Consider the following 26,760-nt stretch of genomic DNA (forward strand, 5'->3'; position numbering starts at 1 on the left):
GGACTTTGCTGTTTTTCCACCTAAGTGTGCCGAATGAGCTTCTCAGGCTGAGAAAACAAGCTTTTTCACACAAGCTGCCATTCTCTTCCAGAAGCACCTATGTGCCAGTTTCCACCTCAGGAAGCCTCACAGCGGCGACTTGTACATTATAGAGTGGTTTTGTGTGGCTCTGTCACTTAGTTTGGCTGTAATGCACAAAACTATTAAAAGTGACTTTTCTGCGTTTCCCATGTAATTCTGGCTTTTTCTTGTTTCACATGCAATTGTGTGGGACTTTGGTGTTTTTCCACCTAAGTGTGCCGAATGAGCTTCTCAGGCTGAGAAAACAAGCTTTTTCACACAAGCTGCCATTCTCTTCCAGAAGCACCTATGTGCCAGTTTCCACTTCAGGAAGCCTCACAGCAGCTACTTGTACATTATAGAGTGGATTTGTGTGGCTCTGTCACTTAGTTTGGCTGTAATGCACAAAACTATTAAAAGTGACTTTTCTGCGTTTCCCATGTAATTCTGGCTTTTTCTTGTTTCACATGCAATTCTGTGGGACTTTGGTGTTTTTCCACCTAAGTGTGCCGAATGAGCTTCTCAGTCTGAGAAAACAAGCTTTTTCACACAAGCTGCCATTCTCTTCCAGAAGCACATATCTGCCAGTTTTCCACCTCAGGAAGCTTCACAGCGGCGACTTGTACATTATAGAGTGGTTTGGTGTGGCTCTCTCACTTAGTTTGGCTGTAATGCACAAAACTATTAAAAGTTACTTTTTTGCGTTTCTCATGTAATTCTGGCTTTTTCTTTTTTCCCATGCAATTCTGTTTTTCCATCTAAGTGTGCCGAATGAGCTTCTCAGTCTGAAAAAACAAGCTTTTTCACACAAGCTGCCATTCTCTTCCAGAAGCACCTATCTGCCAGTTTCCACCTCAGGAAGCTTCACAGCGGCGACTTGTACATTATAGAGTGGTTTGGTGTTGCTCCCTCACTTAGTTTGGCTGTAATGCACAAAACTATTAAAAGTGACTTTTTTGCATTTCCCATGTAATTCTGGCTTTTTCTTGTTTCACATGCAATTCTGTGGGACTTTGGTGTTTTTCCACCTAAGTGTGCCGAATGAGCTTCTCAGTCTGAGAAAACAAGCTTTTTCACACAAGCTGCCATTCTCTTCCAGAAGCACCTATCTGCCAGTTTCCACCTCAGGAAGCTTCACAGCGGCGACTTGTACATTACAGAGTGTTTTTTTTTTCTGTGTTCAAAATGCAGTTACGCTTTTTCGACAAAAGAGGGCACACTTGACCACAGAATAATTCATTCTGGACTTGCAAAGCTTCACAGTGGCATACTTGAAGTGATGGATGAAGTGGCTTGGTGTGGCTCTCTCACTTAGTTTGGCTGTAATGCACAAAACTATTAAAAGTGACTTTTTTGCGTTTCCCATGTAATTCTGGCTGTTTCTTGTTTCACATGCGATTCTATGGTACTTTGGTGTTTTTCCACCTAAGTGTGCCAAATGAGCTTCTCAGGCTGAGAAAACAAGCTTTTTCACACAAGCTGCCATTCTATTCCAGAAGCACCTATCTGCCAGTTTCCACCTCAGGAAGCTTCACAGCGGCGACTTGTACATTATAGAGTGGTTTGGTGTTGCTCCCTCACTTAGTTTGGCTGTAATGCACAAAACTATTAAAAGTGACTTTTCTGCGTTGCCCATGTAATTCTGGCTTTTTCTTGTTTCACATGCAATTCTGTGGGACTTTGGTGTTTTTCCACCTAAGTGTGCCGAATGAGCTTCTCAGTCTGAGAAAACAAGCTTTTTCACACAAGCTGCCATTCTCTTCCAGAAGCACATATCTGCAAGTTTTCCACCTCAGGAAGCTTCACAGCGGCGACTTGTACATTATAGAGTGGTTTGGTGTGGCTCTCTCACTTAGTTTGGCTGTAATGCACAAAACTAATAAAAGTTACTTTTTTGCGTTTCCCATGTAATTCTGGCTTTTTCTTTTTTCCCATGCAATTCTGTTTTTCCATCTAAGTGTGCCGAATGAGCTTCTCAGTCTGAAAAAACAAGCTTTTTCACAAAAGCTGCCATTCTCTTCCAGAAGCACCTATCTGCCAGTTTCCACCTCAGGAAGCTTCACAGCGGCGACTTGTACATTATAGAGTGGTTTGGTGTTGCTCCCTCACTTAGTTTGGCTGTAATGCACAAAACTATTAAAAGTGACTTTTTTGCATTTCCCATGTAATTCTGGCTTTTTCTTGTTTCACATGCAATTCTGTGGGACTTTGGTGTTTTTCCACCTAAGTGTGCCGAATGAGCTTCTCAGTCTGAGAAAACAAGCTTTTTCACACAAGCTGCCATTCTCTTCCAGAAGCACCTATCTGCCAGTTTCCACCTCAGGAAGCTTCACAGCGGCAACTTGTACATTACAGTGTTTTTTTTTCTGTGTTCAAAATGCAGTTACGCTTTTTCGACAAAAGAGGGCACACTTGACCACAGAATAATTCATTCTGGACTTGCAAAGCTTCACAGTGGCATACTTGAAGTGATGGATGAAGTGGCTTGGTGTGGCTCTCTCACTTAGTTTGGCTGTAATGCACAAAACTTTTAAAAGTGACTTTTTTGCGTTTCCCATGTAATTCTGGCTGTTTCTTGTTTCACATGCAATTCTATGGTACTTTGGTGTTTTTCCACCTAAGTGTGCCAAATGAGCTTCTCAGGCTGAGAAAACAAGCTTTTTCACACAAGCTGCCATTCTATTCCAGAAGCACCTATCTGCCAGTTTCCACCCCAGGAAGCTTCACAGCGGCGACTTGTACATTATAGAGTGGTTTGGTGTTGCTCCCTCACTTAGTTTGGCTGTAATGCACAAAACTATTAAAAGTGACTTTTTGCATTTCCCATGTAATTCTGGCTTTTTCTTGTTTCACATGCAATTCTGTGGGACTTTGGTGTTTTTCCATTTAAGTGTGCCGAGTGAGCTTCCAGGTCTGAAAAAACAAGCTTTTTCACATAAGCTGCCATTCTCTTCCAGAAGCACCTATCTGCCAGTTTCCACCTCAGGAAGCTTCACAGCGGCGACTTGTACATTATAGAGTGGTTTGTTGTGGCTCTGTCACTTAGTTTGGCTGTAATGCACAAAACTATTAAAAGTGACTTTTCCGCGTTTCCCATGTAATTCTGGCTTTTTCTTGTTTCACATACAATTCTGTGGGACTTTGAGAAGCTCATTTGGCACACTTAGGTGGAAAAACACCAGACTGAGAAAACAAGCTTTTTCACACAAGCTGCCATTCTCTTCCAGAAGCACCTATCTGCCAGTTTCCACCTCAGGAAGCTTCACAGCGGCGACTTGTACATTATAGAGTAGTTTGGTGTTGCTCCCTCACTTAGTTTGGCTGTAATGAACAAAACTATTAAAAGTGACTTTTTTGCATTTCCCATGTAATTCTGGCTTTTTCTTGTTTCACATGCAATTCTGTGGGACTTTGGTGTTTTTCCACCTAAGTGTGCCGAATGAGCTTCTCAGTCTGAGAAAACAAGCTTTTTCACACAAGCTGCCATTCTCTTCCAGAAGCACCTATGTGCCAGTTTCCACCTCAGGAAGCTTCACAGCGGCGACTTGTACATTACAGAGTGTTTTTTTTTCTGTGTTCAAAATGCAGTTACGCTTTTTCGACAAAAGAGGGCACACTTGACCACAGAATAATTCATTCTGGACTTGCAAAGCTTCACAGTGGCATACTTGAAGTGATGGATGAAGTGGCTTGGTGTGGCTCTCTCACTTAGTTTGGCTGTAATGCACAAAACTATTAAAAGTGACTTTTTTGCGTTTCCCATGTAATTCTGGCTGTTTCTTGTTTCACATGCAATTCTATGGTACTTTGGTGTTTTTCCACCTAAGTGTGCCAAATGAGCTTCTCAGGCTGAGAAAACAAGCTTTTTCACACAAGCTGCCATTCTCTTCCAGAAGCACCTATCTGCCAGTTTCCACCTCAGGAAGCTTCACAGCGGCGACTTGTACATTATAGAGTGGTTTGGTGTTGCTCCCTCACTTAGTTTGGCTGTAATGCACAAAACTATTAAAAGTGATTTTTTTGCGTTTCCCATGTAATTCTGGCTTTTTCTTGTTTCACATGCAATTCTGTGGGACTTTGGTGTTTTTCCACCTAAGTGTGCCGAATGAGCTTCTCAGTCTGAGAAAACAAGCTTTTTCACACAAGCTGCCATTCTCTTCCAGAAGCACATATCTGCCAGTTTTCCACCTCAGGAAGCTTCACAGCGGCGACTTGTACATTATAGAGTGGTTTGTTGTGGCTCTGTCACTTAGTTTGGCTGTAATGCACAAAACTATTAAAAGTGACTTTTCCGCGTTTCCCATGTAATTCTGGCTTTTTCTTGTTTCACATACAATTCTGTGGGACTTTGAGAAGCTCATTTGGCACACTTAGGTGGAAAAACACCAGACTGAGAAAACAAGCTTTTTCACACAAGCTGCCATTCTCTTCCAGAAGCACCTATCTGCCAGTTTCCACCTCAGGAAGCTTCACAGCGGCGACTTGTACATTATAGAGTAGTTTGGTGTTGCTCCCTCACTTAGTTTGGCTGTAATGAACAAAACTATTAAAAGTGACTTTTTTGCATTTCCCATGTAATTCTGGCTTTTTCTTGTTTCACATGCAATTCTGTGGGACTTTGGTGTTTTTCCACCTAAGTGTGCCGAATGAGCTTCTCAGTCTGAGAAAACAAGCTTTTTCACACAAGCTGCCATTCTCTTCCAGAAGCACCTATGTGCCAGTTTCCACCTCAGGAAGCTTCACAGCGGCGACTTGTACATTACAGAGTGTTTTTTTTTTCTGTGTTCAAAATGCAGTTACGCTTTTTCGACAAAAAGAGGGCACACTTGACCACAGAATAATTCATTCTGGACTTGCAAAGCTTCACAGTGGCATACTTGAAGTGATGGATGAAGTGGCTTGGTGTGGCTCTCTCACTTAGTTTGGCTGTAATGCACAAAACTATTAAAAGTGACTTTTTGCGTTTCCCATGTAATTCTGGCTGTTTCTTGTTTCACATGCAATTCTATGGTACTTTGGTGTTTTTCCACCTAAGTGTGCCAAATGAGCTTCTCAGGCTGAGAAAACAAGCTTTTTCACACAAGCTGCCATTCTCTTCCAGAAGCACCTATCTGCCAGTTTCCACCTCAGGAAGCTTCACAGCGGCGACTTGTACATTATAGAGTGGTTTGGTGTTGCTCCCTCACTTAGTTTGGCTGTAATGCACAAAACTATTAAAAGTGATTTTTTTGCGTTTCCCATGTAATTCTGGCTTTTTCTTGTTTCACATGCAATTCTGTGGGACTTTGGTGTTTTTCCACCTAAGTGTGCCGAATGAGCTTCTCAGTCTGAGAAAACAAGCTTTTTCACACAAGCTGCCATTCTCTTCCAGAAGCACCTATCTGCCAGTTTCCACCTCAGGAAGCTTCACAGCGGCGACTTGTACATTATAGAGTGGTTTGGTGTGACTCTCTCTCTTAGTTTGGCTGTAATGGACAAAATTATTAAAAGTGACTTTTTTGTGTTTCCCATGTAATTCTTTCTTTTTCCTGTTCCACATTTAATTCTGTGGGACTTTGGTGTTTTTCCACCTAAGTGTGCCGAATGAGCTTCTCAGTCTGAGAAAACAAGCTTTTTCACACAAGCTGCCATTCTCTTCCAGAAGCACCTATGTGCCAGTTTCCACCTCAGGAAGCTTCACAGCGGCGACTTGTACATTATAGAGTGGTTTGGTGTTGCTCCCTCACTTAGTTTGGCTGTAATGCACAAAACTATTAAAAGTGACTTTTTTGCATTTCCCATGTAATTCTGGCTTTTTCTTGTTTCACATGCAATTCTGTGGGACTTTGGTGTTTTTCCACCTAAGTGTGCCGAATGAGCTTCTCAGTCTGAGAAAACAAGCTTTTTCACACAAGCTGCCATTCTCTTCCAGAAGCACCTATCTGCCAGTTTCCACCTCAGGAAGCTTCACAGCGGCGACTTGTACATTATAGAGTAGTTTGGTGTTGCTCCCTCACTTAGTTTGGCTGTAATGCACAAAACTATTAAAAGTGACTTTTTTGCATTTCCCATGTAATTCTGGCTTTTTCTTGTTTCACATGCAATTCTGTGGGACTTTGGTGTTTTTCCACCTAAGTGTGCCGAATGAGCTTCTCAGTCTGAGAAAACAAGCTTTTTCACACAAGCTGCCATTCTCTTCCAGAAGCACCTATGTGCCAGTTTCCACCTCAGGAAGCTTCACAGCGGCGACTTGTACATTACAGAGTGTTTTTTTTTTCTGTGTTCAAAATGTCGTTACGCTTTTTCGACAAAAGAGGGCACACTTGACCACAGAATAATTCATTCTGGACTTGCAAAGCTTCACAGTGGCATACTTGAAGTGATGGATAAAGTGGCTTGGTGTGGCTCTCTCACTTAGTTTGGCTGTAATGCACAAAACTATTAAAAGTGACTTTTTTGCGTTTCCCATGTAATTCTGGCTGTTTCTTGTTTCACATGCAATTCTATGGTACTTTGGTGTTTTTCCACCTAAGTGTGCCGAATGAGCTTCTCAGGCTGAGAAAACAAGCTTTTTCACACAAGCTGCCATTCTCTTCCAGAAGCACCTATCTGCCAGTTTCCACCTCAGGAAGCCTCACAGCGGCGACTTGTACATTATAGAGTGAATTTGTGTGGCTCTCTCACTTAGTTTGGCTGTAATGCACAAAACTATTAAAAGTGACTTTTCTGCGTTTCCCATGTAATTCTGGCTTTTTCTTGTTTCACATGCAATTCTGTGGGACTTTGGTGTTTTTCCACCTAAGTGTGCCGAATGAGCTTCTCAGGCTGAGAAAACAAGCTTTTTCACACAAGCTGCCATTCTCTTCCAGAAGCACCTATGTGCCAGTTTCCACCTCAGGAAGCCTCACAGCGGCGACTTGTACATTATAGAGTGGTTTTGTGTGGCTCTCTCACTTAGTTTGGCTGTAATGCACAAAACTATTAAAAGTGACTTTTCCGCGTTTCCCATGTAATTCTGGCTTTTTCTTGTTTCACATGCAATTCTGTGGGACTTTGGTGTTTTTCCACCTAAGTGTGCCGAATGAGCTTCTCAGGCTGAGAAAACAAGCTTTTTCACACAAGCTGCCATTCTCTTCCAGAAGCACCTATGTGCCAGTTTCCACCTCAGGAAGCCTCACAGCGGCGACTTGTACATTATAGAGTGGTTTGGTGTGGCTCTCTCACTTAGTTTGGCTGTAATGCACAAAACTAATAAAAGTTACTTTTTTTGCGTTTCCCATGTAATTCTGGCTTTTTCTTTTTTCCCATGCAATTCTGTTTTTCCATCTAAGTGTGCCGAATGAGCTTCTCAGTCTGAAAAAACAAGCTTTTTCACAAAAGCTGCCATTCTCTTCCAGAAGCACCTATCTGCCAGTTTCCACCTCAGGAAGCTTCACAGCGGCGACTTGTACATTATAGAGTGGTTTGGTGTTGCTCCCTCACTTAGTTTGGCTGTAATGCACAAAACTATTAAAAGTGACTTTTTTGCATTTCCCATGTAATTCTGGCTTTTTCTTGTTTCACATGCAATTCTGTGGGACTTTGGTGTTTTTCCACCTAAGTGTGCCGAATGAGCTTCTCAGTCTGAGAAAACAAGCTTTTTCACACAAGCTGCCATTCTCTTCCAGAAGCACCTATCTGCCAGTTTCCACCTCAGGAAGCTTCACAGCGGCAACTTGTACATTACAGTGTTTTTTTTTTCTGTGTTCAAAATGCAGTTACGCTTTTTCGACAAAAGAGGGCACACTTGACCACAGAATAATTCATTCTGGACTTGCAAAGCTTCACAGTGGCATACTTGAAGTGATGGATGAAGTGGCTTGGTGTGGCTCTCTCACTTAGTTTGGCTGTAATGCACAAAACTTTTAAAAGTGACTTTTTTGCGTTTCCCATGTAATTCTGGCTGTTTCTTGTTTCACATGCAATTCTATGGTACTTTGGTGTTTTTCCACCTAAGTGTGCCAAATGAGCTTCTCAGGCTGAGAAAACAAGCTTTTTCACACAAGCTGCCATTCTATTCCAGAAGCACCTATCTGCCAGTTTCCACCCCAGGAAGCTTCACAGCGGCGACTTGTACATTATAGAGTGGTTTGGTGTTGCTCCCTCACTTAGTTTGGCTGTAATGCACAAAACTATTAAAAGTGACTTTTTTGCATTTCCCATGTAATTCTGGCTTTTTCTTGTTTCACATGCAATTCTGTGGGACTTTGGTGTTTTTCCATTTAAGTGTGCCGAGTGAGCTTCCAGGTCTGAAAAAACAAGCTTTTTCACATAAGCTGCCATTCTCTTCCAGAAGCACCTATCTGCCAGTTTCCACCTCAGGAAGCTTCACAGCGGCGACTTGTACATTATAGAGTGGTTTGTTGTGGCTCTGTCACTTAGTTTGGCTGTAATGCACAAAACTATTAAAAGTGACTTTTCCGCGTTTCCCATGTAATTCTGGCTTTTTCTTGTTTCACATACAATTCTGTGGGACTTTGAGAAGCTCATTTGGCACACTTAGGTGGAAAAACACCAGACTGAGAAAACAAGCTTTTTCACACAAGCTGCCATTCTCTTCCAGAAGCACCTATCTGCCAGTTTCCACCTCAGGAAGCTTCACAGCGGCGACTTGTACATTATAGAGTAGTTTGGTGTTGCTCCCTCACTTAGTTTGGCTGTAATGAACAAAACTATTAAAAGTGACTTTTTTGCATTTCCCATGTAATTCTGGCTTTTTCTTGTTTCACATGCAATTCTGTGGGACTTTGGTGTTTTTCCACCTAAGTGTGCCGAATGAGCTTCTCAGTCTGAGAAAACAAGCTTTTTCACACAAGCTGCCATTCTCTTCCAGAAGCACCTATGTGCCAGTTTCCACCTCAGGAAGCTTCACAGCGGCGACTTGTACATTACAGAGTGTTTTTTTTTTCTGTGTTCAAAATGCAGTTACGCTTTTTCGACAAAAGAGGGCACACTTGACCACAGAATAATTCATTCTGGACTTGCAAAGCTTCACAGTGGCATACTTGAAGTGATGGATGAAGTGGCTTGGTGTGGCTCTCTCACTTAGTTTGGCTGTAATGCACAAAACTATTAAAAGTGACTTTTTTGCGTTTCCCATGTAATTCTGGCTGTTTCTTGTTTCACATGCAATTCTATGGTACTTTGGTGTTTTTCCACCTAAGTGTGCCAAATGAGCTTCTCAGGCTGAGAAAACAAGCTTTTTCACACAAGCTGCCATTCTCTTCCAGAAGCACCTATCTGCCAGTTTCCACCTCAGGAAGCTTCACAGCGGCGACTTGTACATTATAGAGTGGTTTGGTGTTGCTCCCTCACTTAGTTTGGCTGTAATGCACAAAACTATTAAAAGTGATTTTTTTGCGTTTCCCATGTAATTCTGGCTTTTTCTTGTTTCACATGCAATTCTGTGGGACTTTGGTGTTTTTCCACCTAAGTGTGCCGAATGAGCTTCTCAGTCTGAGAAAACAAGCTTTTTCACACAAGCTGCCATTCTCTTCCAGAAGCACATATCTGCCAGTTTTCCACCTCAGGAAGCTTCACAGCGGCGACTTGTACATTATAGAGTGGTTTGTTGTGGCTCTGTCACTTAGTTTGGCTGTAATGCACAAAACTATTAAAAGTGACTTTTCCGCGTTTCCCATGTAATTCTGGCTTTTTCTTGTTTCACATACAATTCTGTGGGACTTTGAGAAGCTCATTTGGCACACTTAGGTGGAAAAACACCAGACTGAGAAAACAAGCTTTTTCACACAAGCTGCCATTCTCTTCCAGAAGCACCTATCTGCCAGTTTCCACCTCAGGAAGCTTCACAGCGGCGACTTGTACATTATAGAGTAGTTTGGTGTTGCTCCCTCACTTAGTTTGGCTGTAATGAACAAAACTATTAAAAGTGACTTTTTTGCATTTCCCATGTAATTCTGGCTTTTTCTTGTTTCACATGCAATTCTGTGGGACTTTGGTGTTTTTCCACCTAAGTGTGCCGAATGAGCTTCTCAGTCTGAGAAAACAAGCTTTTTCACACAAGCTGCCATTCTCTTCCAGAAGCACCTATGTGCCAGTTTCCACCTCAGGAAGCTTCACAGCGGCGACTTGTACATTACAGAGTGTTTTTTTTTTCTGTGTTCAAAATGCAGTTACGCTTTTTCGACAAAAGAGGGCACACTTGACCACAGAATAATTCATTCTGGACTTGCAAAGCTTCACAGTGGCATACTTGAAGTGATGGATGAAGTGGCTTGGTGTGGCTCTCTCACTTAGTTTGGCTGTAATGCACAAAACTATTAAAAGTGACTTTTTGCGTTTCCCATGTAATTCTGGCTGTTTCTTGTTTCACATGCAATTCTATGGTACTTTGGTGTTTTTCCACCTAAGTGTGCCAAATGAGCTTCTCAGGCTGAGAAAACAAGCTTTTTCACACAAGCTGCCATTCTCTTCCAGAAGCACCTATCTGCCAGTTTCCACCTCAGGAAGCTTCACAGCGGCGACTTGTACATTATAGAGTGGTTTGGTGTTGCTCCCTCACTTAGTTTGGCTGTAATGCACAAAACTATTAAAAGTGATTTTTTTGCGTTTCCCATGTAATTCTGGCTTTTTCTTGTTTCACATGCAATTCTGTGGGACTTTGGTGTTTTTCCACCTAAGTGTGCCGAATGAGCTTCTCAGTCTGAGAAAACAAGCTTTTTCACACAAGCTGCCATTCTCTTCCAGAAGCACCTATCTGCCAGTTTCCACCTCAGGAAGCTTCACAGCGGCGACTTGTACATTATAGAGTGGTTTGGTGTGACTCTCTCTCTTAGTTTGGCTGTAATGGACAAAATTATTAAAAGTGACTTTTTTGTGTTTCCCATGTAATTCTTTCTTTTTCCTGTTCCACATTTAATTCTGTGGGACTTTGGTGTTTTTCCACCTAAGTGTGCCGAATGAGCTTCTCAGTCTGAGAAAACAAGCTTTTTCACACAAGCTGCCATTCTCTTCCAGAAGCACCTATGTGCCAGTTTCCACCTCAGGAAGCTTCACAGCGGCGACTTGTACATTATAGAGTGGTTTGGTGTTGCTCCCTCACTTAGTTTGGCTGTAATGCACAAAACTATTAAAAGTGACTTTTTTGCATTTCCCATGTAATTCTGGCTTTTTCTTGTTTCACATGCAATTCTGTGGGACTTTGGTGTTTTTCCACCTAAGTGTGCCGAATGAGCTTCTCAGTCTGAGAAAACAAGCTTTTTCACACAAGCTGTCATTCTCTTCCAGAAGCACCTATCTGCCAGTTTCCACCTCAGGAAGCTTCACAGCGGCGACTTGTACATTATAGAGTAGTTTGGTGTTGCTCCCTCACTTAGTTTGGCTGTAATGCACAAAACTATTAAAAGTGACTTTTTTGCATTTCCCATGTAATTCTGGCTTTTTCTTGTTTCACATGCAATTCTGTGGGACTTTGGTGTTTTTCCACCTAAGTGTGCCGAATGAGCTTCTCAGTCTGAGAAAACAAGCTTTTTCACACAAGCTGCCATTCTCTTCCAGAAGCACCTATGTGCCAGTTTCCACCTCAGGAAGCTTCACAGCGGCGACTTGTACATTACAGAGTGTTTTTTTTTTCTGTGTTCAAAATGTCGTTACGCTTTTTCGACAAAAGAGGGCACACTTGACCACAGAATAATTCATTCTGGACTTGCAAAGCTTCACAGTGGCATACTTGAAGTGATGGATAAAGTGGCTTGGTGTGGCTCTCTCACTTAGTTTGGCTGTAATGCACAAAACTATTAAAAGTGACTTTTTTGCGTTTCCCATGTAATTCTGGCTGTTTCTTGTTTCACATGCAATTCTATGGTACTTTGGTGTTTTTCCACCTAAGTGTGCCGAATGAGCTTCTCAGGCTGAGAAAACAAGCTTTTTCACACAAGCTGCCATTCTCTTCCAGAAGCACCTATCTGCCAGTTTCCACCTCAGGAAGCCTCACAGCGGCGACTTGTACATTATAGAGTGAATTTGTGTGGCTCTCTCACTTAGTTTGGCTGTAATGCACAAAACTATTAAAAGTGACTTTTCTGCGTTTCCCATGTAATTCTGGCTTTTTCTTGTTTCACATGCAATTCTGTGGGACTTTGGTGTTTTTCCACCTAAGTGTGCCGAATGAGCTTCTCAGGCTGAGAAAACAAGCTTTTTCACACAAGCTGCCATTCTCTTCCAGAAGCACCTATGTGCCAGTTTCCACCTCAGGAAGCCTCACAGCGGCGACTTGTACATTATAGAGTGGTTTTGTGTGGCTCTCTCACTTAGTTTGGCTGTAATGCACAAAACTATTAAAAGTGACTTTTCCGCGTTTCCCATGTAATTCTGGCTTTTTCTTGTTTCACATGCAATTCTGTGGGACTTTGGTGTTTTTCCACCTAAGTGTGCCGAATGAGCTTCTCAGGCTGAGAAAACAAGCTTTTTCACACAAGCTGCCATTCTCTTCCAGAAGCACCTATGTGCCAGTTTCCACCTCAGGAAGCCTCACAGCGGCGACTTGTACATTATAGAGTGGTTTTGTGTGGCTCTGTCACTTAGTTTGGCTGTAATGCACAAAACTATTAAAAGTGACTTTTCTGCGTTTCCCATGTAATTCTGGCTTTTTCTTGTTTCACATGCAATTCTGTGGGACTTTGGTGTTTTTCCACCTAAGTGTGCCGAATGAGCTTCTCAGGCTGAGAAAACAAGCTTTTTCACACAAGCTGCCATTCTCTTCCAGAAGCACCTATGTGCCAGTTTCCACCTCAGGAAGCCTCACAGCGGCGACTTGTACATTATAGAGTGGTTTTGTGTGGCTCTGTCACTTAGTTTGGCTGTAATGCACAAAACTATTAAAAGTGACTTTTCTGCGTTTCCCATGTAATTCTGGGTTTTTCTTGTTTCACATGCAATTCTGTGGGACTTTGGTGTTTTTCCACCTAAGTGTGCCGAATGAGCTTCTCAGGCTGAGAAAACAAGCTTTTTCACACAAGCTGCCATTCTCTTCCAGAAGCACCTATGTGCCAGTTTCCAACTCAGGAAGCCTCACAGCGGCGACTTGTACATTATAGAGTGGATTTGTGTGGCTCTGTCACTTAGTTTGGCTGTAATGCACAAAACTATTAAAAGTGACTTTTCTGCGTTTCCCATGTAATTCTGGCTTTTTCTTGTTTCACATGCAATTCTGTGGGACTTTGGTCTTTTTCCCCCTTAATGTGCCGAATGAGCTTCTCAGGCTGAGAAAACAAGCTTTTTCACACAAGCTGCCATTCTCCTCCAGAAGCACCTATGTGCCAGTTTCCACCTCAGGAAGTCTCACAGCGGCGACTTGTACATTATAGAGTGGTTTGGTGTGGCTCTATCACTTAGTTTGGCTGTAATGCACAAAACTATTAAAAGTGACTTTTCCGCGTTTCCCATGTAATTCTGGCTTTTTCTTGTTTCACATGCAATTCTGTGGGACTTTGGTGTTTTTCCACCTAAGTGTGCCGAATGAGCTTCTCAGGCTGAGAAAACAAGCTTTTTCACACAAGCTGCCATTCTCTTCCAGAAGCACCTATGTGCCAGTTTCCACCTCAGGAAGCCTCACAGCGGCGACTTGTACATTATAGAGTGGTTTTGTGTGGCTCTGTCACTTAGTTTGGCTGTAATGCACAAAACTATTAAAAGTGACTTTTCTGCGTTTCCCATTTAATTCTGGCTTTTTCTTGTTTCACATGCAATTCCGTGGGACTTTGGTGTTTTTCCACCTAAGTGTGCCGAATGAGCTTCTCAGGCTGAGAAAACAAGCTTTTTCACACAAGCTGCCATTCTCTTCCAGAAGCACCTATGTGCCAGTTTCCACCTCAGGAAGCCTCACAGCGGCGACTTGTACATTATAGAGTGGTTTTGTGTGGCTCTGTCACTTAGTTTGGCTGTAATGCACAAAACTATTAAAAGTGACTTTTCTGCCTTTCCCATGTAATTCTGGCTTTTTCTTGTTTCACATGCAATTCTGTGGGACTTTGCTGTTTTTCCACCTAAGTGTGCCGAATGAGCTTCTCAGGCTGAGAAAACAAGCTTTTTCACACAAGCTGCCATTCTCTTCCAGAAGCACCTATGTGCCAGTTTCCACCTCAGGAAGCCTCACAGCGGCGACTTGTACATTATAGAGTGGTTTTGTGTGGCTCTGTCACTTAGTTTGGCTGTAATGCACAAAACTATTAAAAGTGACTTTTCTGCGTTTCCCATGTAATTCTGGCTTTTTCTTGTTTCACATGCAATTCTGTGGGACTTTGGTGTTTTTCCACCTAAGTGTGCCGAATGAGCTTCTCAGGCTGAGAAAACAAGCTTTTTCACACAAGCTGCCATTCTCTTCCAGAAGCACCTATGTGCCAGTTTCCACCTCAGGAAGCCTCACAGCAGCGACTTGTACATTATAGAGTGGATTTGTGTGGCTCTGTCACTTAGTTTGGCTGTAATGCACAAAACTATTAAAAGTGACTTTTCTGCGTTGCCCATGTAATTCTGGCTTTTTCTTGTTTCACATGCAATTCTGTGGGACTTTGGTGTTTTTCCACCTAAGTGTGCCGAATGAGCTTCTCAGTCTGAGAAAACAAGCTTTTTCACACAAGCTGCCATTCTCTTCCAGAAGCACCTATCTGCCAGTTTTCCACCTCAGGAAGCTTCACAGCGGCGACTTGTACATTATAGAGTGGTTTGGTGTGGCTCTCTCACTTAGTTTGGCTGTAATGCACAAAACTATTAAAAGTTACTTTTTTGCGTTTCTCATGTAATTCTGGCTTTTTCTTTTTTCCCATGCAATTCTGTTTTTCCATCTAAGTGTGCCGAATGAGCTTCTCAGTCTGAAAAAACAAGCTTTTTCACACAAGCTGCCATTCTCTTCCAGAAGCACCTATCTGCCAGTTTCCACCTCAGGAAGCTTCACAGCGGCGACTTGTACATTATAGAGTGGTTTGGTGTTGCTCCCTCACTTAGTTTGGCTGTAATGCACAAAACTATTAAAAGTGACTTTTTTGCATTTCCCATGTAATTCTGGCTTTTTCTTGTTTCACATGCAATTCTGTGGGACTTTGGTGTTTTTCCACCTAAGTGTGCCGAATGAGCTTCTCAGTCTGAGAAAACAAGCTTTTTCACACAAGCTGCCATTCTCTTCCAGAAGCACCTATCTGCCAGTTTCCACCTCAGGAAGCTTCACAGCGGCGACTTGTACATTATAGAGTGTTTTTTTCTGTGTTCAAATGCAGTTACGCTTTTCGACAAAAGAGGGCACACTTGACCACAGAATAATTCATTCTGACTTGCAAAGCTTCACGTGGCATACTTGAAGTGATGGATGAAGTGGCTTGGTGTGGCTCTCTCACTTAGTTTGGCTGTAATGCACAAAACTATTAAAAGTGACTTTTTTGCGTTTCCCATGTAATTCTGGCTGTTTCTTGTTTCACATGCAATTCTATGGTACTTTGGTGTTTTTCCACCTAAGTGTGCCAAATGAGCTTCTCAGGCTGAGAAAACAAGCTTTTTCACACAAGCTGCCATTCTCTTCCAGAAGCACCTATCTGCCAGTTTCCACCTCAGGAAGCTTCACAGCGGCGACTTGTACATTATAGAGTGGTTTGGTGTTGCTCCCTCACTTAGTTTGGCTGTAATGCACAAAACTATTAAAAGTGACTTTTCTGCGTTTCCCATGTAATTCTGGCTTTTTCTTGTTTCACATGCAATTCTGTGGGACTTTGGTGTTTTTCCACCTAAGTGTGCCGAATGAGCTTCTCAGTCTGAGAAAACAAGCTTTTTCACACAAGCTGCCATTCTCTTCCAGAAGCACATATCTGCCAGTTTTCCACCTCAGGAAGCTTCACAGCGGCGACTTGTACATTATAGAGTGGTTTGGTGTGGCTCTCTCACTTAGTTTGGCTGTAATGCACAAAACTAATAAAAGTTACTTTTTGCGTTTCCCATGTAATTCTGGCTTTTTCTTTTTTCCCATGCAATTCTGTTTTTCCATCTAAGTGTGCCGAATGAGCTTCTCAGTCTGAAAAAACAAGCTTTTTCACAAAAGCTGCCATTCTCTTCCAGAAGCACCTATCTGCCAGTTTCCACCTCAGGAAGCTTCACAGCGGCGACTTGTACATTATAGAGTGGTTTGGTGTTGCTCCCTCACTTAGTTTGGCTGTAATGCACAAAACTATTAAAAGTGACTTTTTTGCATTTCCCATGTAATTCTGGCTTTTTCTTGTTTCACATGCAATTCTGTGGGACTTTGGTGTTTTTCCACCTAAGTGTGCCGAATGAGCTTCTCAGTCTGAGAAAACAAGCTTTTTCACACAAGCTGCCATTCTCTTCCAGAAGCACCTATCTGCCAGTTTCCACCTCAGGAAGCTTCACAGCGGCAACTTGTACATTACAGTGTTTTTTTTTTCTGTGTTCAAAATGCAGTTACGCTTTTTCGACAAAAGAGGGCACACTTGACCACAGAATAATTCATTCTGGACTTGCAAAGCTTCACAGTGGCATACTTGAAGTGATGGATGAAGTGGCTTGGTGTGGCTCTCTCACTTAGTTTGGCTGTAATGCACAAAACTATTAAAAGTGACTTTTTTGCGTTTCCCATGTAATTCTGGCTGTTTCTTGTTTCACATGCAATTCTATGGTACTTTGGTGTTTTTCCACCTAAGTGTGCCAAATGAGCTTCTCAGGCTGAGAAAACAAGCTTTTTCACACAAGCTGCCATTCTATTCCAGAAGCACCTATCTGCCAGTTTCCACCCCAGGAAGCTTCACAGCGGCGACTTGTACATTATAGAGTGGTTTGGTGTTGCTCCCTCACTTAGTTTGGCTGTAATGCACAAAACTATTAAAAGTGACTTTTTTGCATTTCCCATGTAATTCTGGCTTTTTCTTGTTTCACATGCAATTCTGTGGGACTTTGGTGTTTTTCCATCTAAGTGTGCCGAGTGAGCTTCCAGGTCTGAAAAAACAAGCTTTTTCACATAAGCTGCCATTCTCTTCCAGAAGCACCTATCTGCCAGTTTCCACCTCAGGAAGCTTCACAGCGGCGACTTGTACATTATAGAGTGGTTTGTTGTGGCTCTGTCACTTAGTTTGGCTGTAATGCACAAAACTATTAAAAGTGACTTTTCCGCGTTTCCCATGTAATTCTGGCTTTTTCTTGTTTCACATACAATTCTGTGGGACTTTGAGAAGCTCATTTGGCACACTTAGGTGGAAAAACACCAGACTGAGAAAACAAGCTTTTTCACACAAGCTGCCATTCTCTTCCAGAAGCACCTATCTGCCAGTTTCCACCTCAGGAAGCTTCACAGCGGCGACTTGTACATTATAGAGTGGTTTGGTGTTGCTCCCTCACTTAGTTTGGCTGTAATGCACAAAACTATTAAAAGTCACTTTTTTGCATTTCCCATGTAATTCTGGCTTTTTCTTGTTTCACATGCAATTCTGTGGGACTTTGGTGTTTTTCCACCTAAGTGTGCCGAATGAGCTTCTCAGTCTGAGAAAACAAGCTTTTTCACACAAGCTGCCATTCTCTTCCAGAAGCACCTATCTGCCAGTTTCCACCTCAGGAAGCTTCACAGCGGCGACTTGTACATTATAGAGTAGTTTGGTGTTGCTCCCTCACTTAGTTTGGCTGTAATGCACAAAACTATTAAAAGTGACTTTTTTGCATTTCCCATGTAATTCTGGCTTTTTCTTGTTTCACATGCAATTCTGTGGGACTTTGGTGTTTTTCCACCTAAGTGTGCCGAATGAGCTTCTCAGTCTGAGAAAACAAGCTTTTTCACACAAGCTGCCATTCTCTTCCAGAAGCACCTATGTGCCAGTTTCCACCTCAGGAAGCTTCACAGCGGCGACTTGTACATTACAGAGTGTTTTTTTTTTTCTGTGTTCAAAATGCAGTTACGCTTTTTCGACAAAAGAGGGCACACTTGACCACAGAATAATTCATTCTGGACTTGCAAAGCTTCACAGTGGCATACTTGAAGTGATGGATGAAGTGGCTTGGTGTGGCTCTCTCACTTAGTTTGGCTGTAATGCACAAAACTATTAAAAGTGACTTTTTGCGTTTCCCATGTAATTCTGGCTGTTTCTTGTTTCACATGCAATTCTATGGTACTTTGGTGTTTTTCCACCTAAGTGTGCCAAATGAGCTTCTCAGGCTGAGAAAACAAGCTTTTTCACACAAGCTGCCATTCTATTCCAGAAGCACCTATCTGCCAGTTTCCACCTCAGGAAGCTTCACAGCGGCGACTTGTACATTATAGAGTGGTTTGGTGTTGCTCCCTCACTTAGTTTGGCTGTAATGCACAAAACTATTAAAAGTGATTTTTTTGCGTTTCCCATGTAATTCTGGCTTTTTCTTGTTTCACATGCAATTCTGTGGGACTTTGGTGTTTTTCCATCTAAGTGTGCCGAGTGAGCTTCCAGGTCTGAAAAAACAAGCTTTTTCACATAAGCTGCCATTCTCTTCCAGAAGCACCTATCTGCCAGTTTCCACCTCAGGAAGCTTCACAGCGGCGACTTGTACATTATAGAGTGGTTTGTTGTGGCTCTGTCACTTAGTTTGGCTGTAATGCACAAAACTATTAAAAGTGACTTTTCCGCGTTTCCCATGTAATTCTGGCTTTTTCTTGTTTCACATACAATTCTGTGGGACTTTGAGAAGCTCATTTGGCACACTTAGGTGGAAAAACACCAGACTGAGAAAACAAGCTTTTTCACACAAGCTGCCATTCTCTTCCAGAAGCACCTATCTGCCAGTTTCCACCTCAGGAAGCTTCACAGCGGCGACTTGTACATTATAGAGTGGTTTGGTGTTGCTCCCTCACTTAGTTTGGCTGTAATGCACAAAACTATTAAAAGTGACTTTTTTGCATTTCCCATGTAATTCTGGCTTTTTCTTGTTTCACATGCAATTCTGTGGGACTTTGGTGTTTTTCCACCTAAGTGTGCCGAATGAGCTTCTCAGTCTGAGAAAACAAGCTTTTTCACACAAGCTGCCATTCTCTTCCAGAAGCACCTATCTGCCAGTTTCCACCTCAGGAAGCTTCACAGCGGGCGACTTGTACATTATAGGTGTTTTTTTTTTTGTAAATGCTTGCTTAAAGGGGCCTTCCTTTTTCTACTGCTGTGCTTTGGATGAGTGGCTTGGTGTGGCTCTCTCACTTAGTTTGGCTGTAATGCACAAAACTATTAAAAGTGACTTTTTTGCGTTTCCCATGTAATTCTGGCTGTTTCTTGTTTCACATGCAATTCTATGGTACTTTGGTGTTTTTCCACCTAAGTGTGCCAAATGAGCTTCTCAGGTCTGAGAAAACAAGCTTTTTCACACAAGCTGCCATTCTCTTCCAGAAGCACCTATCTGCCAGTTTCCACCTCAGGAAGCTTCACAGCGGCGACTTGTACATTATAGAGTGGTTTGGTGTTGCTCCCTCACTTAGTTTGGCTGTAATGCACAAAACTATTAAAAGTGATTTTTTTGCGTTTCCCATGTAATTCTGGCTTTTTCTTGTTTCACATGCAATTCTGTGGGACTTTGGTGTTTTTCCACCTAAGTGTGCCGAATGAGCTTCTCAGTCTGAGAAAACAAGCTTTTTCACACAAGCTGCCATTCTCTTCCAGAAGCACCTATCTGCCAGTTTCCACCTCAGGAAGCTTCACAGCGGCGACTTGTACATTATAGAGTGGTTTGGTGTGGCTCTCTCACTTAGTTTGGCTGTAATGCACAAAACTATTAAAAGTGACTTTTCTGCGTTTCCCATGCAATTCTGGCTTTTTCTTGTTTCACATGCAATTCTGTGGGACTTTGGTGTTTTTCCACCTAAGTGTGCCGAATGAGCTTCTCTGGCTGAGAAAACAAGCTTTTTCACACAAGCTGCCATTCTCTTCCAGAAGCACCTATCTGCCAGTTTCCACCTCAGGAAGCTTCACAGCGGCGACTTGTACATTATAGAGTGGTTTGGTGTGGCTCTCTCACTTAGTTTGGCTGTAATGCACAAAACTATTAAAAGTGACTTTTTTGTGTTTCCCATGTAATTCTGGCTTTTTCTTGTTTCACATGCAATTCTGTGGGACTTTGGTGTTTTTCCACCTAAGTGTGCCGAATGAGCTTCTCAGTCTGAGAAAACAAGCTTTTTCACACAAGCTGCCATTCTCTTCCAGAAGCACCTATGTGCCAGTTTCCACCTCAGGAAGCTTCACAGCGGCGACTTGTACATTATAGAGTGGTTTGGTGTTGCTCCCTCACTTAGTTTGGCTGTAATGCACAAAACTATTAAAAGTGACTTTTTTGCATTTCCCATGTAATTCTGGCTTTTTCTTGTTTCACATGCAATTCTGTGGGACTTTGGTGTTTTTCCACCTAAGTGTGCCGAATGAGCTTCTCAGTCTGAGAAAACAAGCTTTTTCACACAAGCTGCCATTCTCTTCCAGAAGCACCTATCTGCCAGTTTCCACCTCAGGAAGCTTCACAGCGGCGACTTGTACATTATAGAGTGGTTTGGTGTTGCTCCCTCACTTAGTTTGGCTGTAATGCACAAAACTATTAAAAGTGACTTTTTTGCATTTCCCATGTAATTCTGGCTTTTTCTTGTTTCACATGCAATTCTGTGGGACTTTGGTGTTTTTCCACCTAAGTGTGCCGAATGAGCTTCTCAGTCTGAGAAAACAAGCTTTTTCACACAAGCTGCCATTCTCTTCCAGAAGCACCTATGTGCCAGTTTCCACCTCAGGAAGCTTCACAGCGGCGACTTGTACATTACAGAGTGTTTTTTTTTCTGTGTTCAAAATGTCGTTACGCTTTTTCGACAAAAGAGGGCACACTTGACCACAGAATAATTCATTCTGGACTTGCAAAGCTTCACAGTGGCATACTTGAAGTGATGGATGAAGTGGCTTGGTGTGGCTCTCTCACTTAGTTTGGCTGTAATGCACAAAACTATTAAAAGTGACTTTTTTGCGTTTCCCATGTAATTCTGGCTGTTTCTTGTTTCACATGCAATTCTATGGTACTTTGGTGTTTTTCCACCTAAGTGTGCCAAATGAGCTTCTCAGGCTGAGAAAACAAGCTTTTTCACACAAGCTGCCATTCTCTTCCAGAAGCACCTATCTGCCAGTTTCCACCTCAGGAAGCTTCACAGCGGCGACTTGTACATTATAGAGTGGTTTGGTGTTGCTCCCTCACTTAGTTTGGCTGTAATGCACAAAACTATTAAAAGTGATTTTTTTGCGTTTCCCATGTAATTCTGGCTTTTTCTTGTTTCACATGCAATTCTGTGGGACTTTGGTGTTTTTCCATCTAAGTGTGCCGAGTGAGCTTCCAGGTCTGAAAAAACAAGCTTTTTCACATAAGCTGCCATTCTCTTCCAGAAGCACCTATCTGCCAGTTTCCACCTCAGGAAGCTTCACAGCGGCGACTTGTACATTATAGAGTGGTTTGTTGTGGCTCTGTCACTTAGTTTGGCTGTAATGCACAAAACTATTAAAAGTGACTTTTTTTGCGTTTCCCATGTAATTCTGGCTTTTTCTTGTTTCACATACAATTCTGTGGGACTTTGAGAAGCTCATTTGGCACACTTAGGTGGAAAAACATTCTCAGACTGAGAAAACAAGCTTTTTCACACAAGCTGCCATTCTCTTCTAGAAGCACCTATCTGCCAGTTTCCACCTCAGGAAGCTTCACAGCGGCGACTTGTACATTATAGAGTGGTTTGGTGTTGCTCCCTCACTTAGTTTGGCTGTAATGCACAAAACTATTAAAAGTGACTTTTTTGCATTTCCCATGTAATTCTGGCTTTTTCTTGTTTCACATGCAATTCTGTGGGACTTTGGTGTTTTTCCACCTAAGTGTGCCGAATGAGCTTCTCAGGTCTGAGAAAACAAGCTTTTTCACACAAGCTGCCATTCTCTTCCAGAAGCACCTATGTGCCAGTTTCCACCTCAGGAAGCTTCACAGCGGCGACTTGTACATTACAGAGTGTTTTTTTTTCTGTGTTCAAAATGCAGTTACGCTTTTTCGACAAAAGAGGGCACACTTGACCACAGAATAATTCATTCTGGACTTGCAAGCTTCACAGTGGCATACTTGAAGTGATGGATGAAGTGGCTTGGTGTGGCTCTCTCACTTAGTTTGGCTGTAATGCACAAAACTATTAAAAGTGACTTTTTTGCGTTTCCCATGTAATTCTGGCTGTTTCTTGTTTCACATGCAATTCTATGGTACTTTGGTGTTTTTCCACCTAAGTGTGCCAAATGAGCTTCTCAGGCTGAGAAAACAAGCTTTTTCACACAAGCTGCCATTCTCTTCCAGAAGCACCTATCTGCCAGTTTCCACCTCAGGAAGCTTCACAGCGGCGACTTGTACATTATAGAGTGGTTTGGTGTTGCTCCCTCACTTAGTTTGGCTGTAATGCACAAAACTATTAAAAGTGATTTTTTTGCGTTTCCCATGTAATTCTGGCTTTTTCTTGTTTCACATGCAATTCTGTGGGACTTTGGTGTTTTTCCATCTAAGTGTGCCGAGTGAGCTTCCAGGTCTGAAAAAACAAGCTTTTTCACATAAGCTGCCATTCTCTTCCAGAAGCACCTATCTGCCAGTTTCCACCTCAGGAAGCTTCACAGCGGCGACTTGTACATTATAGAGTGGTTTGTTGTGGCTCTGTCACTTAGTTTGGCTGTAATGCACAAAACTATTAAAAGTGACTTTTTTGCGTTTCCCATGTAATTCTGGCTTTTTCTTGTTTCACATACAATTCTGTGGGACTTTGAGAAGCTCATTTGGCACACTTAGGTGGAAAAACACCAGACTGAGAAAACAAGCTTTTTCACACAAGCTGCCATTCTCTTCTAGAAGCACCTATCTGCCAGTTTCCACCTCAGGAAGCTTCACAGCGGCGACTTGTACATTATAGAGTGGTTTGGTGTTGCTCCCTCACTTAGTTTGGCTGTAATGCACAAAACTATTAAAAGTGATTTTTTTGCGTTTCCCATGTAATTCTGGCTTTTTCTTGTTTCACATGCAATTCTGTGGGACTTTGGTGTTTTTCCACCTAAGTGTGCCGAATGAGCTTCTCAGTCTGAAAAAACAAGCTTTTTCACATAAGCTGCCATTCTCTTCCAGAAGCACCTATCTGCCAGTTTCCACCTCAGGAAGCTTCACAGCGGCGACTTGTACATTATAGAGTGGTTTGGTGTGGCTCTCTCACTTAGTTTGGCTGTAATGCACAAAACTATTAAAAGTGATTTTTTTGCGTTTCCCATGTAATTCTGGCTTTTTCTTGTTTCACATGCAATTCTGTGGGACTTTGGTGTTTTTCCATCTAAGTGTGCCGAGTGAGCTTCCAGGTCTGAAAAAACAAGCTTTTTCACATAAGCTGCCATTCTCTTCCAGAAGCACCTATCTGCCAGTTTCCACCTCAGGAAGCTTCACAGCGGCGACTTGTACATTATAGAGTGGTTTGTTGTGGCTCTGTCACTTAGTTTGGCTGTAATGCACAAAACTATTAAAAGTGACTTTTGCGTTTCCCATGTAATTCTGGCTTTTTCTTGTTTCACATACAATTCTGTGGGACTTTGAGAAGCTCATTTGGCACACTTAGGTGGAAAAACACCAGACTGAGAAAACAAGCTTTTTCACACAAGCTGCCATTCTCTTCCAGAAGCACCTATCTGCCAGTTTCCACCTCAGGAAGCTTCACAGCGGCGACTTGTACATTATAGAGTGGTTTGGTGTTGCTCCCTCACTTAGTTTGGCTGTAATGCACAAAACTATTAAAAGTCACTTTTTTGCATTTCCCATGTAATTCTGGCTTTTTCTTGTTTCACATGCAATTCTGTGGGACTTTGGTGTTTTTCCACCTAAGTGTGCCGAATGAGCTTCTCAGTCTGAGAAAACAAGCTTTTTCACACAAGCTGCCATTCTCTTCCAGAAGCACCTATCTGCCAGTTTCCACCTCAGGAAGCTTCACAGCGGCGACTTGTACATTATAGAGTAGTTTGGTGTTGCTCCCTCACTTAGTTTGGCTGTAATGCACAAAACTATTAAAAGTGACTTTTTTGCATTTCCCATGTAATTCTGGCTTTTTCTTGTTTCACATGCAATTCTGTGGGACTTTGGTGTTTTTCCACCTAAGTGTGCCGAATGAGCTTCTCAGTCTGAGAAAACAAGCTTTTTCACACATGCTGCCATTCTCTTCCAGAAGCACCTATGTGCCAGTTTCCACCTCAGGAAGCTTCACAGCGGCGACTTGTACATTACAGAGTGTTTTTTTTTTCTGTGTTCAAAATGCAGTTACGCTTTTCGACAAAAGAGGGCACACTTGACCACAGAATAATTCATTCTGGACTTGCAAAGCTTCACAGTGGCATACTTGAAGTGATGGATGAAGTGGCTTGGTGTGGCTCTCTCACTTAGTTTGGCTGTAATGCACAAAACTATTAAAAGTGACTTTTTTGCATTTCCCATGTAATTCTGGCTGTTTCTTGTTTCACATGCAATTCTATGGTACTTTGGTGTTTTTCCACCTAAGTGTGCCAAATGAGCTTCTCAGGCTGAGAAAACAAGCTTTTTCACACAAGCTGCCATTCTCTTCCAGAAGCACCTATCTGCCAGTTTCCACCTCAGGAAGCTTCACAGCGGCGACTTGTACATTATAGAGTGGTTTGGTGTTGCTCCCTCACTTAGTTTGGCTGTAATGCACAAAACTATTAAAAGTGATTTTTTTGCGTTTCCCATGTAATTCTGGCTTTTTCTTGTTTCACATGCAATTCTGTGGGACTTTGGTGTTTTTCCACCTAAGTGTGCCGAATGAGCTTCTCAGTCTGAGAAAACAAGCTTTTTCACACAAGCTGCCATTCTCTTCCAGAAGCACCTATCTGCCAGTTTCCACCTCAGGAAGCTTCACAGCGGCGACTTGTACATTATAGAGTGGTTTTGTGTGGCTGTGTCACTTAGTTTGGCTGTAATGCACAAAACTATTAAAAGTGACTTTTTTGCGTTTCCCATGTAATTCTGGCTGTTTCTTGTTTCACATTCTATTCTATGGTACTTTGGTGTTTTTCCACCTAAGTGTGCCAAATGAGCTTCTCAGGCTGAGAAAACAAGCTTTTTCACACAAGCTGCCATTCTCTTCCAGAAGCACCTATCTGCCAGTTTCCACCTCAGGAAGCTTCACAGCGGCGACTTGTACATTATAGAGTGGTTTGGTGTTGCTCCCTCACTTAGTTTGGCTGTAATGCACAAAACTATTAAAAGTGATTTTTTTGCGTTTCCCATGTAATTCTGGCTTTTTCTTGTTTCACATGCAATTCTGTGGGACTTTGGTGTTTTTCCATCTAAGTGTGCCGAGTGAGCTTCCAGGTCTGAAAAAACAAGCTTTTTCACATAAGCTGCCATTCTCTTCCAGAAGCACCTATCTGCCAGTTTCCACCTCAGGAAGCTTCACAGCGGCGACTTGTACATTATAGAGTGGTTTGTTGTGGCTCTGTCACTTAGTTTGGCTGTAATGCACAAAACTATTAAAAGTGACTTTTTTGCGTTTCCCATGTAATTCTGGCTTTTTCTTGTTTCACATACAATTCTGTGGGACTTTGAGAAGCTCATTTGGCACACTTAGGTGGAAAAACACCAGACTGAGAAAACAAGCTTTTTCACACAAGCTGCCATTCTCTTCTAGAAGCACCTATCTGCCAGTTTCCACCTCAGGAAGCTTCACAGCGGCGACTTGTACATTATAGAGTGGTTTGGTGTTGCTCCCTCACTTAGTTTGGCTGTAATGCACAAAACTATTAAAAGTCACTTTTTTGCATTTCCCATGTAATTCTGGCTTTTTCTTGTTTCACATGCAATTCTGTGGGACTTTGGTGTTTTTCCACCTAAGTGTGCCGAATGAGCTTCTCAGTCTGAGAAAACAAGCTTTTTCACACAAGCTGCCATTCTCTTCCAGAAGCACCTATCTGCCAGTTTCCACCTCAGGAAGCTTCACAGCGGCGACTTGTACATTATAGAGTAGTTTGGTGTTGCTCCCTCACTTAGTTTGGCTGTAATGCACAAAACTATTAAAAGTGACTTTTTTGCATTTCCCATGTAATTCTGGCTTTTTCTTGTTTCACATGCAATTCTGTGGGACTTTGGTGTTTTTCCACCTAAGTGTGCCGAATGAGCTTCTCAGTCTGAGAAAACAAGCTTTTTCACACATGCTGCCATTCTCTTCCAGAAGCACCTATGTGCCAGTTTCCACCTCAGGAAGCTTCACAGCGGCGACTTGTACATTACAGAGTGTTTTTTTTTTCTGTGTTCAAAATGCAGTTACGCTTTTTCGACAAAAGCGGGCACACTTGACCACAGAATAATTCATTCTGGACTTGCAAAGCTTCACAGTGGCATACTTGAAGTGATGGATGAAGTGGCTTGGTGTGGCTCTCTCACTTAGTTTGGCTGTAATGCACAAAACTATTAAAAGTGACTTTTTTGCGTTTCCCATGTAATTCTGGCTGTTTCTTGTTTCACATGCAATTCTATGGTACTTTGGTGTTTTTCCACCTAAGTGTGCCAAATGAGCTTCTCAGGCTGAGAAAACAAGCTTTTTCACACAAGCTGCCATTCTATTCCAGAAGCACCTATCTGCCAGTTTCCACCTCAGGAAGCTTCACAGCGGCGACTTGTACATTATAGAGTGGTTTGTTGTGG

The sequence above is a fragment of the Dicentrarchus labrax genome, unplaced genomic scaffold (assembly GCF_905237075.1).
Source record: "Dicentrarchus labrax unplaced genomic scaffold, dlabrax2021, whole genome shotgun sequence".
Lineage (NCBI taxonomy): Eukaryota > Metazoa > Chordata > Actinopteri > Moronidae > Dicentrarchus > Dicentrarchus labrax.